This window comes from Salmo salar, chromosome ssa02 (genome assembly GCF_905237065.1).
Source record: "Salmo salar chromosome ssa02, Ssal_v3.1, whole genome shotgun sequence".
NCBI lineage: Eukaryota > Metazoa > Chordata > Actinopteri > Salmoniformes > Salmonidae > Salmo > Salmo salar.
Genome location: NC_059443.1, coordinates 56,616,017 through 56,628,178, shown reverse-complemented (window position 1 = coordinate 56,628,178; position 12,162 = coordinate 56,616,017).

Sequence of the window (12,162 nt, the reverse complement as noted above, 5' to 3'; positions counted from 1 at the left end):
ACACAGAGAGACATGGAGTGCAGATCCGAGGAAGCTCGGATGAGTTGCAGAAAAGCCAAATGTGGAGACTGAGGTTGGAGTTAGCTGAGTAGAACAGGGTAAACAGGTCCTGAGGGGAATCCAAGGTAGTGGTGTTGAGTAAAATCCAGAGCAAGGTAGTTGGGTGGTGAGATGTGGAACATAAGACAGGAGCCAGAGCAGTGTCAGACAAGGAAACAGGCACAGCAAAGTAACAGGATCTTGCGTAATCATAAATGGCTAGAATCATGAACTGACTGAGCAGAGATTACGATCTGGCAGAGTAGAAGTGGCAGGACTGAGTATTTGTAGAGATCTTGATTAAGGAACGAGTTGCAGCTGGTAGGGATCTGTTCTGACTCCAGCACACCTGTCTCCAACCACACAATTCCACAGAGGGAGAGTGTACAGAGGGAGAGTGTTCAGGGGGAGTAACTGCAGGTCAAGAAGACACCGGATGAACACCAGAGGGCGTAGCAGGGGCAGATGTGACACGTTCATCTGTACAAACAATAGTACGCAAGTATAAATACCATGGGATCACGCAGCTGTCATACCGCTCAGGAAGGAGACGCGTTCTGTCTCCTAGAGATGAACGTACTTTGGTGCGAAAAGTGCAAATCAATCCCAGAACAACAGCAAAGGACCTTGTGAAGATGCTGGAGGAAACAGGTACAAAAGTATCTATATCCACAGTAAAACGAGTCTTATATCGACATAACCTGAAATGCCGCTCAGCAAGGAAGAATCCACTGCTCCAAAACCACCATAAAAAAGCCAGATTACGGTGTGCAACTGCACATGGGGACAAAGATTGTACTTTTTGGAGAAATGTCCTTTGGTCTGATGAAACAAAAATAGAACTGTTTGGTCATAATGACCATCATTATGTTTGGAGGAAAAAGGGGGACGCTTGCAAGCCGAAGAACACCTTCCCAACCGTTCACGGAGCTTGTGTGAGTATCCCCTCTTCATCACTTTCTGCCAAACCCTTTTTGGTGTTGCTCACACTAGTTGACTGTCCCTCGTGTACCGTTTCTACAGAGTTAGTGGATTCTGGTGCCGCAGGGAAAATTATTGACCAGACCCTTGCCTCCTCTCACCTCATACCCACTCTCCTCTCCTTTCCCTGTTCAAGCCCTCAACAATCGCCCAATAGGTTCCGGGACCAACTCCATCCTGTTTAACGCTTTCAGTAATCTATACGAGAGTAAGTGTTACGGACATTGGAGTAGTATGTATAGTCCATAGATGAGCTATTACTCTCTCCCCAGATACAGTTGAAGTCGGAAGTTTACATACACCTTAGCCAAATACATTTAAACTCCTTTTTTCACAATTCCTGACATTTAATCCTAGTAAAAATTCCCTGTCTTAGGTCAGTTAGGATCACCACTTTATTTTAAGAATGTGAAATGTCAGAATAATAGAAGAGAGAATGATTTATATCAGCTTTTATTTCTTTCATCACATTCTCAGTGGGTCAGACGTTTACGTACACTCAATTAGTATTTGGTAGCATTGCCTTTAAATTGTTTAACTTGGGTCAAACGTTTTGTGGAAGATTTCACAAGCTTCCCACAATAAGTCAGGTTTCTAGGCCTCCTTGCTCGCACACGCTTTTTCAGTTCTGCCCAAAAAATTGATATAGGATTGATGTCAGGGCTTTGTGATGGCCACTCCAATACCTTGACTTTGTTGTCCTTAAGCCATTTTGCCACATCTTTGTAATTATGCTTGGGGTCATTGTCCATTTGGAAGACCCATTTGCGACCAAGCTTTAACTTCCTGACTGATGTCTTGAGATGTTGATTTAATATATCCACATAATGTTCCACCCTCATGATGCCATCTATTTTGTGAAGTGCACCAGTCCCTCCTGCAGCAAAGCACCCCCACAACAGGATGCTGCCACCCCCATGCTTCACGGTTGGGATGGTGTTCTTCAGCTTGCAAGCGTCCCCCCTTTTCCTCCTAACATAACGATGGTCATTATGGCCAAACAGTTCTATTTTTGTTTCATCAGACCAGAGGACATTTCTCCAAAACGTACGATCGTTGTCCCCATGTGCAGTTGCAAACCGTTGTCTGGCTTTTTTATGGCGGTTTTGGAGCAGTGGCTTCTTCCTTGCTGAGCGGCCTTTCAGGTTATGTCGATATAGGACTTGTTTTACTGTGGATATAGATACTTTTGTACCTGTTTCCTCCAGCATCTTCACAAGGTCCTTTGCTGTTGTTCTGGGATTGGTTTGCACTTTTTGCACAAAAGTACGTTCATCTCTAGGAGACAGAACGCGTCTCCTTCCTGAGCGGTATGACGGCTGCATGGTCCCATGGTGTTTATACTTGCATACTATTGTTTGTACAGATGAACGTGGTACCTTCAGGTGTTTGGAAAATTCTCCCAAGGATGAACCAGACTTGTGGAGGTCTACATTTCTTTTTCTGAGGTCTTGGCTGATTTCTTTTGATTTTCTCATGATGTCAAGCAAAGAGGCACTGGAGTTTGAAGGTAGGCCTTGAAATACATCCACAGGTACTCCTCCAATTGACTCAAATGATGTCAATTAGCCTATTAGAAGCTTCTAAAACCATGACGTCATTTTCTAGAATTTTCCAAGCTGTTTAAAGGCACAGTCAACTTCTGACCCACTGGAATTGTGATACAGTGAAGTAATCTGTTTGTAAACAATTGTTGGAAATATTATCTTTTTGTTATGCTCAAAGTAGATGTCCTAACCAACTTGCCAAAACTATAGTTTGTTAACAAGAAATGTGTGGAGTGGTTGAAAAACGCATTTAAATGACTCCAATTTAAGTGTATGTAAACTTTTGACTTCAACTGTATTTTCCAAAACCCGCGACACCTGTCTCACTCCTCATCGCCACTGGGACTGTGCCATCGACCTGCTTGTAGGCTCTGCACCTTTGCGCAGACACATCTACCCTCTGTCAGTGGCTGAAACCAAGGCCATGGAGGAGGACATCCACGAGGCGCTCCAACAAGGTTTCATCTGCACGTCCACTTCTCCTGCTTCTGAAGGATTCTTCTTCCTGGCCAACAAAGATGGAGGGTTACGCCTGTGTATTGATTACAGAGTACTCAATGAGATCACCACCAAGTACCGTTACCCTCTCCCATTGGTGCCGGCAGCCATCGAACAGCTCCAAATTGGACCTGCGGAGTGGACTACCTCTGAGTAGTCCTGGAACGCCTCCTGGCTAACCAACTGTTTGTCAAGGCTGAGAAGTGTCCGTTTTTTCAGGAGGCTGTCTCCTTCCTAGGCTACCAAATCAGGCCGCAAGGAGTGAAGATGGACATCAAAAATGTACATGCGGTCAGGTCAGGGCCAGTCCCAACCACCATAAAGGGGTTACAACGGTTTTTGCGGTTTGCCAACTTCTACCGCCATTTCATCTGGAACTTTAGCTCAATTACCGCTCCTCTCACCTCTCTTCTCAAGGGTGGTCACCGTAGGTTGGTGTGTAGTCCAGCAGCTGACAAGGCCTTTCGCCTACTGAAGGCACGTTTCACCTCCACCCCATTGCTCAAACACCCAGATCCCACGATACCCTTTGTGGTGGAGGTAGATGCTTCAGAGGTGGGAGTGGGGGCTGTCCTGTCTCAACGACAAGGTAATCCACAAAAACTGTATCCGTGTGCATATTACACTAAAAAACTGTCCCCTGCAGAGAGGAATTACGACGTTGGTGATCGAGAGCTCCTGGTGGTGAAGTTGGCATTAGAGGAGTGGAGGCACTGGCATGAGGGCGCCAAGGACCCATTCGTTATCCTCACCGACCATCGGAACCTGGAGTGCATACGGACAGCAAGGAAGATGAATCCGCGACAAGCAAGGTGGACCCTTTACGAGATTTTACTTCACACTGACCTATTGCCCAGGTTCAAAGTACACCAAAGCTGATGCCCTGTCCCGTCTCTACAATTTGGGAGAGGGTCCTGTCCAGAATGCACCCACAATCCCTTCCTCTCGAGTCGTAGCTCCTGTGGTCTGGGACGTAGATGTGGACATTTACCAGGCTCTGGAAAGGGAGCCCACACCCACTACCTGTCCTCCTGAGCACATCTACGTTCCCACGGGGATAATCGGCTGCTGACCTGGGCGCACACAGCTGTTGTCGCTGGACATCCAGGTATTTCTCGTACTACTCAATCTATCTCTGAGAGGTATGAGTGGCCTACCTTGGCACAGGACATTATTCTCTACGTCAACTCCTGTTCCGTATGTGCTCAAATCAAATCCCCCCGGCATGGTCCAGCAGGGGAACTCCATCCCCTTCCCGTGCCTCAGCATCCCTGGTCTCATCTATCCATTGACTTTGTCACTGATCTCCCCTCCTCTGACAGTTTCACCACCATTTTGGAGGTTGTGGATAGATTTTCCAAATCCTGTCATTTCATCCCTCTCTCTGGTCTCCCTACTGCTCTCCAGTCGCTGAGACAGTATTCGAGCAGGTCTTCTGGCATTATGGCCTTCCGGAGGACCTCGTGTCCGACCGTGGCCCCCAAATCACATTACGGGTATGGAAAGCCTTTTATGGAGAAGCTCAGGGTCATGGTCAGCCTCACTTCTGCGTATAGGCCTCAGTCTAACAGGCAGGGGGAGAGGATGAACCAGGAGCTGGGGAGGTTACTGAGGAGTCACTGACAGGACCGACAGGGAGAGTGGGCCCGATTCCTTCCATGGGTGGGCCCAATTCCTTCCACCAGGCTGACTCCCTTCCAGTGTGTTCTGGCATTTCAGCTGTCCCTGGCTCCGTGGACTGAAGGGATCGTGTCTGGATCATCCTGGGGATCGTGTCTGGCTCTCTACGAGGAACCAACCACTCTGCCTGCCCTGCAAGAAGCTGAGCCCCCAGTTTGTGGGGCCATTCAAGGTTCTCCGGAGGATCAACGAAGTGATGTATGGGGGGGGGGGGGTAATGTCACATCTACTTCCCTCCGGTGTTCGGCATTGACGTTTTACTAACCACCGGTCCTGGCAACCATCATTACGCACACCTGGCATCAATCATTACACGCACCTGCGCTTCATCATGAGGCACACCTGGACTCCATTACCTCACGCATTACCTCCCCTTTATCTGGCACTCCCTTAGGTTCTTTCTCCAGGCAGTGCTGTTTCTGTGTTTCATGTCGTTACTTACCACCTGCTTCTCGACTCCCAGCATCTATGTTACAGTAAAAACGACATGTCTGTCATTGAACAACCTCATTAGATAGTGAAAAAACACCAATCTCTTTCATGTCTTTAAACAGTAAAAGCTAACTGACCAACATTTCTGAAAATTGATATATATATATATATATATATATATATATATATATATATATATATATATATATATATATATATATATATATATATATAATAGATAGATAGATAGATAGCGTTTTGGAATGAAACTGTTACATTTATTCAGGCTGTTTTGCATACACTTGTCCCTTGAATAAAACACACTATCCAAACCAACATCTGAGAGCAAGTACTGAGCAGGCAAAATGGAATGTGAGGAATTATCAAATCAAATTTTAGCAGTTACGTTATTGCAAGTGTAGCGAAATGCTTATGCTTCTAGGTCCGACTTGTGGAGGTCTACATTTCTTTTTCTGAGGTCTTGGCTGATTTCTTTTGATTTCCTCATGATGTCAAGCAAAGAGGCACTGAGTTTGAAAGTAGACCTTGAAATACATCCACAGGTACCCCTCCAATTGACTCAAATTATGTCAATTAGCCCATCAGAAGCTTCTATAGCCATGACATCATTTTCTGGAATTTTCCAAGCTGTTTGTAGGCACAGTCAATTTAGTGTATGTAAACTTTTGACCAACTGGAATTGTGATACAGTGAAATAATATGTATGTAAACAATTGTTGGAAAAAGTACTTGTGTCATGCACAAAGTAGATGTCCTAACCGACTAGCCCAAACTATAGTTTGTTAGCAAGAAATTTGTGGAGTGGTTGAAAAACGAGTTTTAATGACTCCAATCTAAGTGTATGTAAACTTCCGACTTCAACTGTACATGTGAGATGAGTAATGCGAGATATGTAAACATTCTTAAAGTGGCATTATTAAAGTGACTAGTGTTCCATTTATTAAAGTGGCCAATGATAACAAGTCTGTAGGTAGGCAGCCGCCTCTCTGTGCTAGTGGTGGCTGTTTAACAATCTGATGGCCTTGAGATTGAAAAATAATTTCTATCTCTCTGTCCCAGCTCTGATGCACCTGTACTGATCTCGCCTTCTGGATGATAGTGGGGTGAACAGGCAGTGGCTCGGGTGGTTATTGTCCTTGATATTTTTTGCCTTCCTGTGACATCGGGTGTTGTAGGTGTCCTGGAGGGCAGGAATTATGAGATGTATTAATATTTCAAATAAGGGTATAGTTACTGAAGAGTAGATTTTTGAATTCAGAAAGAAAGAATGAGAAAATCATCAAAGTGACTTAGGGCAAAATAGTAAGAATACCTACTACACATCTTTGACAATGATTGAACACACTACTCAACCAACTACATTTACATTTTACATTTAAGTCATTTAGCAGACGCTCTTATCCAGAGCGACTTACAAATTGATGCATTCACCTTATGATATCCAGTGGAACAACCACTTTACAATAGTGCATCTAAATCTTTTAAGGGGGGGGGGTTAGAAGGATGACTTTATCCTATCCTAGGTATTCCTTAAAGAGGTGGGGTTTCAGGTGTCTCCGGAAGGTGGTGATTGACTCCGCTGTCCTGGCGTCGTGAGGGAGCTTGTTCCACCATTGGGGTGCCAGAGCAGCGAACAGTTTTGACTGGGCTGAGCGGGAACTGTGCTTCCTCAGAGGTAGGGAGGCGAGCAGGCCAGAGGTGGATGAACGCAGTGCCCTTGTTTGGGTGTAGGGCCTGATCAGAGCCTGAAGGTACGGAGGAGCCGTTCCCTTCACAGCTCCGTAGGCAAGCACCATGGTCTTGTACCGAGAACAGTGGAGAGAGCGGAAGCGACGGAGAGAACTTGGGGAGAACACAGACGGTTGGAGATTGTGGGGCACAGGCAGGCAGCCAACAGGAGCAGTAATCCAGACGGGAGATGACAAGTGCCTGGATTAACACGTCTTGCATTTGTAGAGCATGACAACAAGGCACCGCGTTCGAAACGAGTAGACTCTGGGGAAAGTGATGGGCAGTCTCCCCGGGAGGAGAGCAGCTCCTTTGCCGAGGACTGAGGTGTATCGTCATCCACACTGATATGTCTGCCAGACATGCAGAGATGCGATTCGCCACCTGGTTATCAGAAGGGGAAAGGAGAAGATGAATTGTGTGTCGTCTGCATAGCAATGATATGAGAGACCATGTGAGGATATGACAGAGCTAAGTGACTTGGTGTATAGCGAGAATAGGAGAGGGCCTTAGAACAGAGCCCTGGGGGACACCAGTGGTGAGAGCACGTGGTGCGGAGACAGATTCTCGCCACGCCACCTGGTAGGAGCGACCTGTCAGGTAGGACGCAATCCAAGCGTGGGCCGCGCCGGAGATGCCCAACTCGGAGAGGGTGGAGAGGAGGATCTGATGGTTCACAGTATCAAAGCCAGCAGATAGGTCTAGGAGGATGCGAGCAGAGGAGAGAGAGTTAGCTTTAGCAGTGCGGAGAGCCTCCGTGACACAGAGAAGAGCAGTCTCAGTTGAATGACCAGTCTTGAAACCTGACTGATTTGGATCAAGAAGGTCATTCTGAGAGCGATAGGAGGAGAGCTGGCCAAGGACGGCACGTTCAAGAGTTTTGGAGAGAAAAGAAAGAAGGGATACTGATCTGTAGTTGTTGACATCGGAGGGATCGAGTGTAGGTTTTTCAGAAGGGGTGCAACTCTTGCTCTCTTGAAGACGGAAGGAACGTAGCCAGCGGTCAAGGATGAGTTGATGAGCGCGGTGAGGTAAGGGAGAAGGTCTCCGGAAATGGTCTGGAGAAGAGAGGAGGGGATAGGGTCAAGCGGGCAGGTTGTTGGGCGGCCGGCCGTCACAAGACGCGAGATTTCATCTGGAGAGAGAGGGGAGAAAGAGGTCAAAGCACAGAGTAGGGCAGTGTGAGCAGGACCAGCGGTGTCGTTTGACTTAGCAAACGAGGATCGGATGTCGTCGACCTTCTTTTCAAAATGGTTGACGAAGTCATCCGCAGAGAGGGAGGAGGGGGGGGGGGGGGGAGGATTCAGGAGGGAGGAAGATTCAGGAGGGAGGAGAAGGTGGCAAAGAGCTTCCTAGGGTTAGAGGCAGATGCTTGGAATTTAGAGTGGTAGAAAGTGGCTTTAGCAGCAGAGACAGGAGAGGAGGGAGTGAAAGGATGCCAGGTCCGCAGGGAGGCGAGTTTTCCTCCATTTCCGCTCGGCTGCCCGGAGCCCTGTTCTGTGAGCTCGCAATGAGTCGTCGAGCCACGGAGCAGGAGGGGAGGATCGAGCCAGCCTGGAGGATAGGGGACATAGAGAATCAAAGGATGCAGAAAGGGAGGAGAGGAGGGTTGAGGAGGCATAATCAGGGGATAGGTTGGAGAAGGTTTGAGTAGAGGGAAGAGATGATAGGATGGAAGAGGAGAGAGTAGCGGGAGAGAGAGAGCGAAGGTTGGGACGGCGCAATACCAACCGAGTAGGGGCAGAGTGAGAAGTGTTGGATGAGAGCGAGAGGGAAAAGGATACAAGGTAGTGGTCGGAGACTTGGAGGGGAGTTGGAATGAGATTAGTGGAAGAACAGCATCTAGTAAAGATGAGGTCAAGCGTATTGCCTGCTTTGTGAGTAGGGGGGGAAGGTGAGAGGGTGAGGTCAAAAGAGGAGAGGAGTGGAAAGAAGGAGGCAGAGAGGAATGAGTCAAAGGTAGACGTGGGGAGGTTAAAGTCACCCAGAACTGTGAGAGGTGAGCCATCCTCAGGAAAGGAACTTATCAAGATGTCAAGCTCATTGATGAACTCTCCAAGGGAACCTGGGGGGCAATAAATGATAAGGATGTTAAGCTTGAAAGGGCTGGTAACTGTGACAGCATGGAATTCAAATGAGGAGATAGACAGATGGGTAAGGGGAGAAAGAGAGAATGTCCACTTGGGAGAGATGAGGATTCCAGTGCCACCACCCCGCTGGCCAGATGCTCTCGGGGTATGCGAGAACACGTGGGCAGACGAGGACAGAGCAGTAGGAGTAGCAGTGTTATCTGTGGTAATCCATGTTTCCGTCAGCGCCAAGAAGTCGAGGGACTGGAGGGCAGCATAGGCTGAGATGAACTCTGCCTTGTTGGCCACAGACCGGCAGTTCCAGAGGCTGCCGGAGACCTGGAACTCCACGTGGGTTGTGCGCGCTGGGACCACCAGGTTAGAGTGGCAGCGGCCACGCGGTGTGAAGCGTTTGCGTGGCCTGTGCAGAGGGGAGAGAACAGGGATAGACAGACACATAGTTGACAGGCTACAGAAGAGGCTACGCTAATGCAAAGGAGATTGGAATGACAAGTGGACTACACGTCTCGAATGTTCAGAAAGTTAAGCTTACGTTGCAAAAATCCTATTGACTAAAATGACAAATGAAACAGTACTGCTGGCTGGTGAAGTAGGCTAGCTATCAGTGGCTGCGTTGTTGACTTTGTTTGAACGTGTAGCTGGCTAGGTAACCTCGATAGTTTCAGTACTACACCTTATCATGATACAAAAGCAACTATGTAGCTAGCTAACATAGCACTAATCAAGACGTTCCTTTGTAATGTATTTAGTTTCTACAATGCTGCTCGTCGGTAATAGTTGGCTAGGTTTGGAAAAATGGCGTCGCGGGGGACGAAAATAGCTGGCTAGCTAACCTCGATAATTACTCTAAACTACACAATTATCAAACTATGACAAAGACAACTATGTTGCTAGCTAAAGCTGCACTAGTCAAATCGTTCCGTTGTAATGTATTAGTTTCTACAGTGCTGCTAGTCAGTAAAGGTCGGCTAGCTAGCAGTGGGTTTGACGATGACTAGGTGTGTTGACTAAGTCTGGAGTCTGGACAACGGCGTCGCGTCGCGGTGCGGGTGGCTAGCTAACCTCGATAATTACTCTAAACTACACAATTATCTTAGATACAAAGACAGCAAAGACAACTATGTAGCTAGCTAACACTACACTAATCAAGTCGTTCCGTTGTAATGTAATAGTTTCTACAGTGCTGCTAGTCGGTAGAAGTTGGCTAGTTGGCTAGCTAGCAGTGTTGACTAAGTTAGGAGGACGAAAACAGCTGGCTAGCTAACCTCGATAATTACTCTAATTACTCTAAACTACACAATTATCTTTGATACAAAGACGGCTATGTAGCTAGCTAAGAAAAAATTGCTCAGATCAAACAAATCAAACCGTTGTAATGTAATGAAATGTAATATTACCTGTGGAGCGAAGCGAAGTGCGACTACACTCCAAAACAGCCTAACTAATCTGAGAGCAAGTATACGGAGTAGACAAAGTAACAACATTATGAACAGTTTATAGTGGTTATCTACATTTCAAAAAGATGACTGTTACTGACCATCTTTTCAAATGGACAGAATGATGGAAAATCATCAAATGTAAGTGATGGAGTGACTTGGTGCAACATTTTAGGTTGGTAAAATAATAACACATACACTATTTAGCCTACAAATCATTGACCATTATATATGAAAAACATTGCCAATTTCAGTAAACAAACAAATGTAACTGAAAATGGATATCAGAAACCATCAAACAGATTACCGACCATTTCGAATCCCACCGCACCTTCTCCGCTATGCAATCTGGTTTCAGAGCTAGTCATGGGTGCACCTCAGCCACGCTCAAGGTCCTAAACGATATCTTAACCGCCATCGATAAGAAACAATACTGTGCTGACGTATTCATTGACCTGGCCAAGGCTTTCGACTCTGTCAATCACCACATCCTCATCGGCAGACTCCATAGCCTTGGTTTCTGAAATGATTGCCTCGCCTGGTTCACCAACTACTTCTCTGATAGAGTTCAGTGTGTCAAATCGGAGGGCCTGTTGTCCGGACCTCTGGCAGTCTCTATGGGGGTGCCACAGGGTTCAATTCTTGGGCTGACTCTTTTCTCTGTATACATCAATGATGTCGCTCTTGCTGCTGGTGAGTCTCTGATCCACCTCTACGCAGACAACACCATTCTGTATACTTCTGGCCCTTCTTTGGACACTGTGTTAACTACCCTCCAGACGAGCTTCAATGCCATACAACTCTCCTTCCGTGGCCTCCAACTGCTCTTAAATACAAGTAAAACTAAATGCATGCTCTTCAACCGATTGCTGCCTGCACCCGCCCGCCCGACTAGCATCACTACTCTGGACGGTTCTGACTTAGAATATGTGGACAACTACAAATACCTAGGTGTCTGGTTAGACTGTAAACTCTCCTTCCAGACTCACATCATACATCTCCAATCCAAAGTTAAATCTAGAATTGGCTTCCTATTTCGCAACAAAGCATCTTTCACTCATGCTGCCAAACATACCCTCGTAAAACTGACCATCCTACCAATCCTCGACTTCGGCGATGTCATTTACAAAATAGCCTCCAATACCCTACTTAATAAATTGGATGCAGTCTATCACAGTGCTATCCGCTTTGTCACCAAAGCCCCATATACTACCCACCACTGCGACCTGTACGCTCTCCTATGGCTGGCCCTTGCTTCATACTCGTCGCCAAACCCACTGGCTCCAGGTCATCTACAAGACTCCGCTAGGTAAAGTTCCCTCTTATCTCAGCTCGCTGGTCACCATAGCAGCACCCACCTGTAGCACACGCTCCAGCAGGTATATCTCTCTGGTCACCCCCAAAGGCAATTCCTCCTTCGGCCGCCTCTCATCCAGTTCTCTGCTGCCAATGACTGGAACGAACTACAAAAATCTCTAAAACTGGAAACACTTATCGCCCTCACTAGCTTTAAGCACCAGCTGTCAGAGCAGCTCACAGATTACTGCACCTGTACATAGCCCATCTATAATTTAGCCCAAACAACTACCCCTTCCCCTACTGTATTTATTTATTTTGCTACTTTGCACCCCATTATTTCTACTTTGCACTTTCTTCCACTGCAAATCTACCATTCCAGTGTTTTACTTGCTATATTGTATTTACTTCACC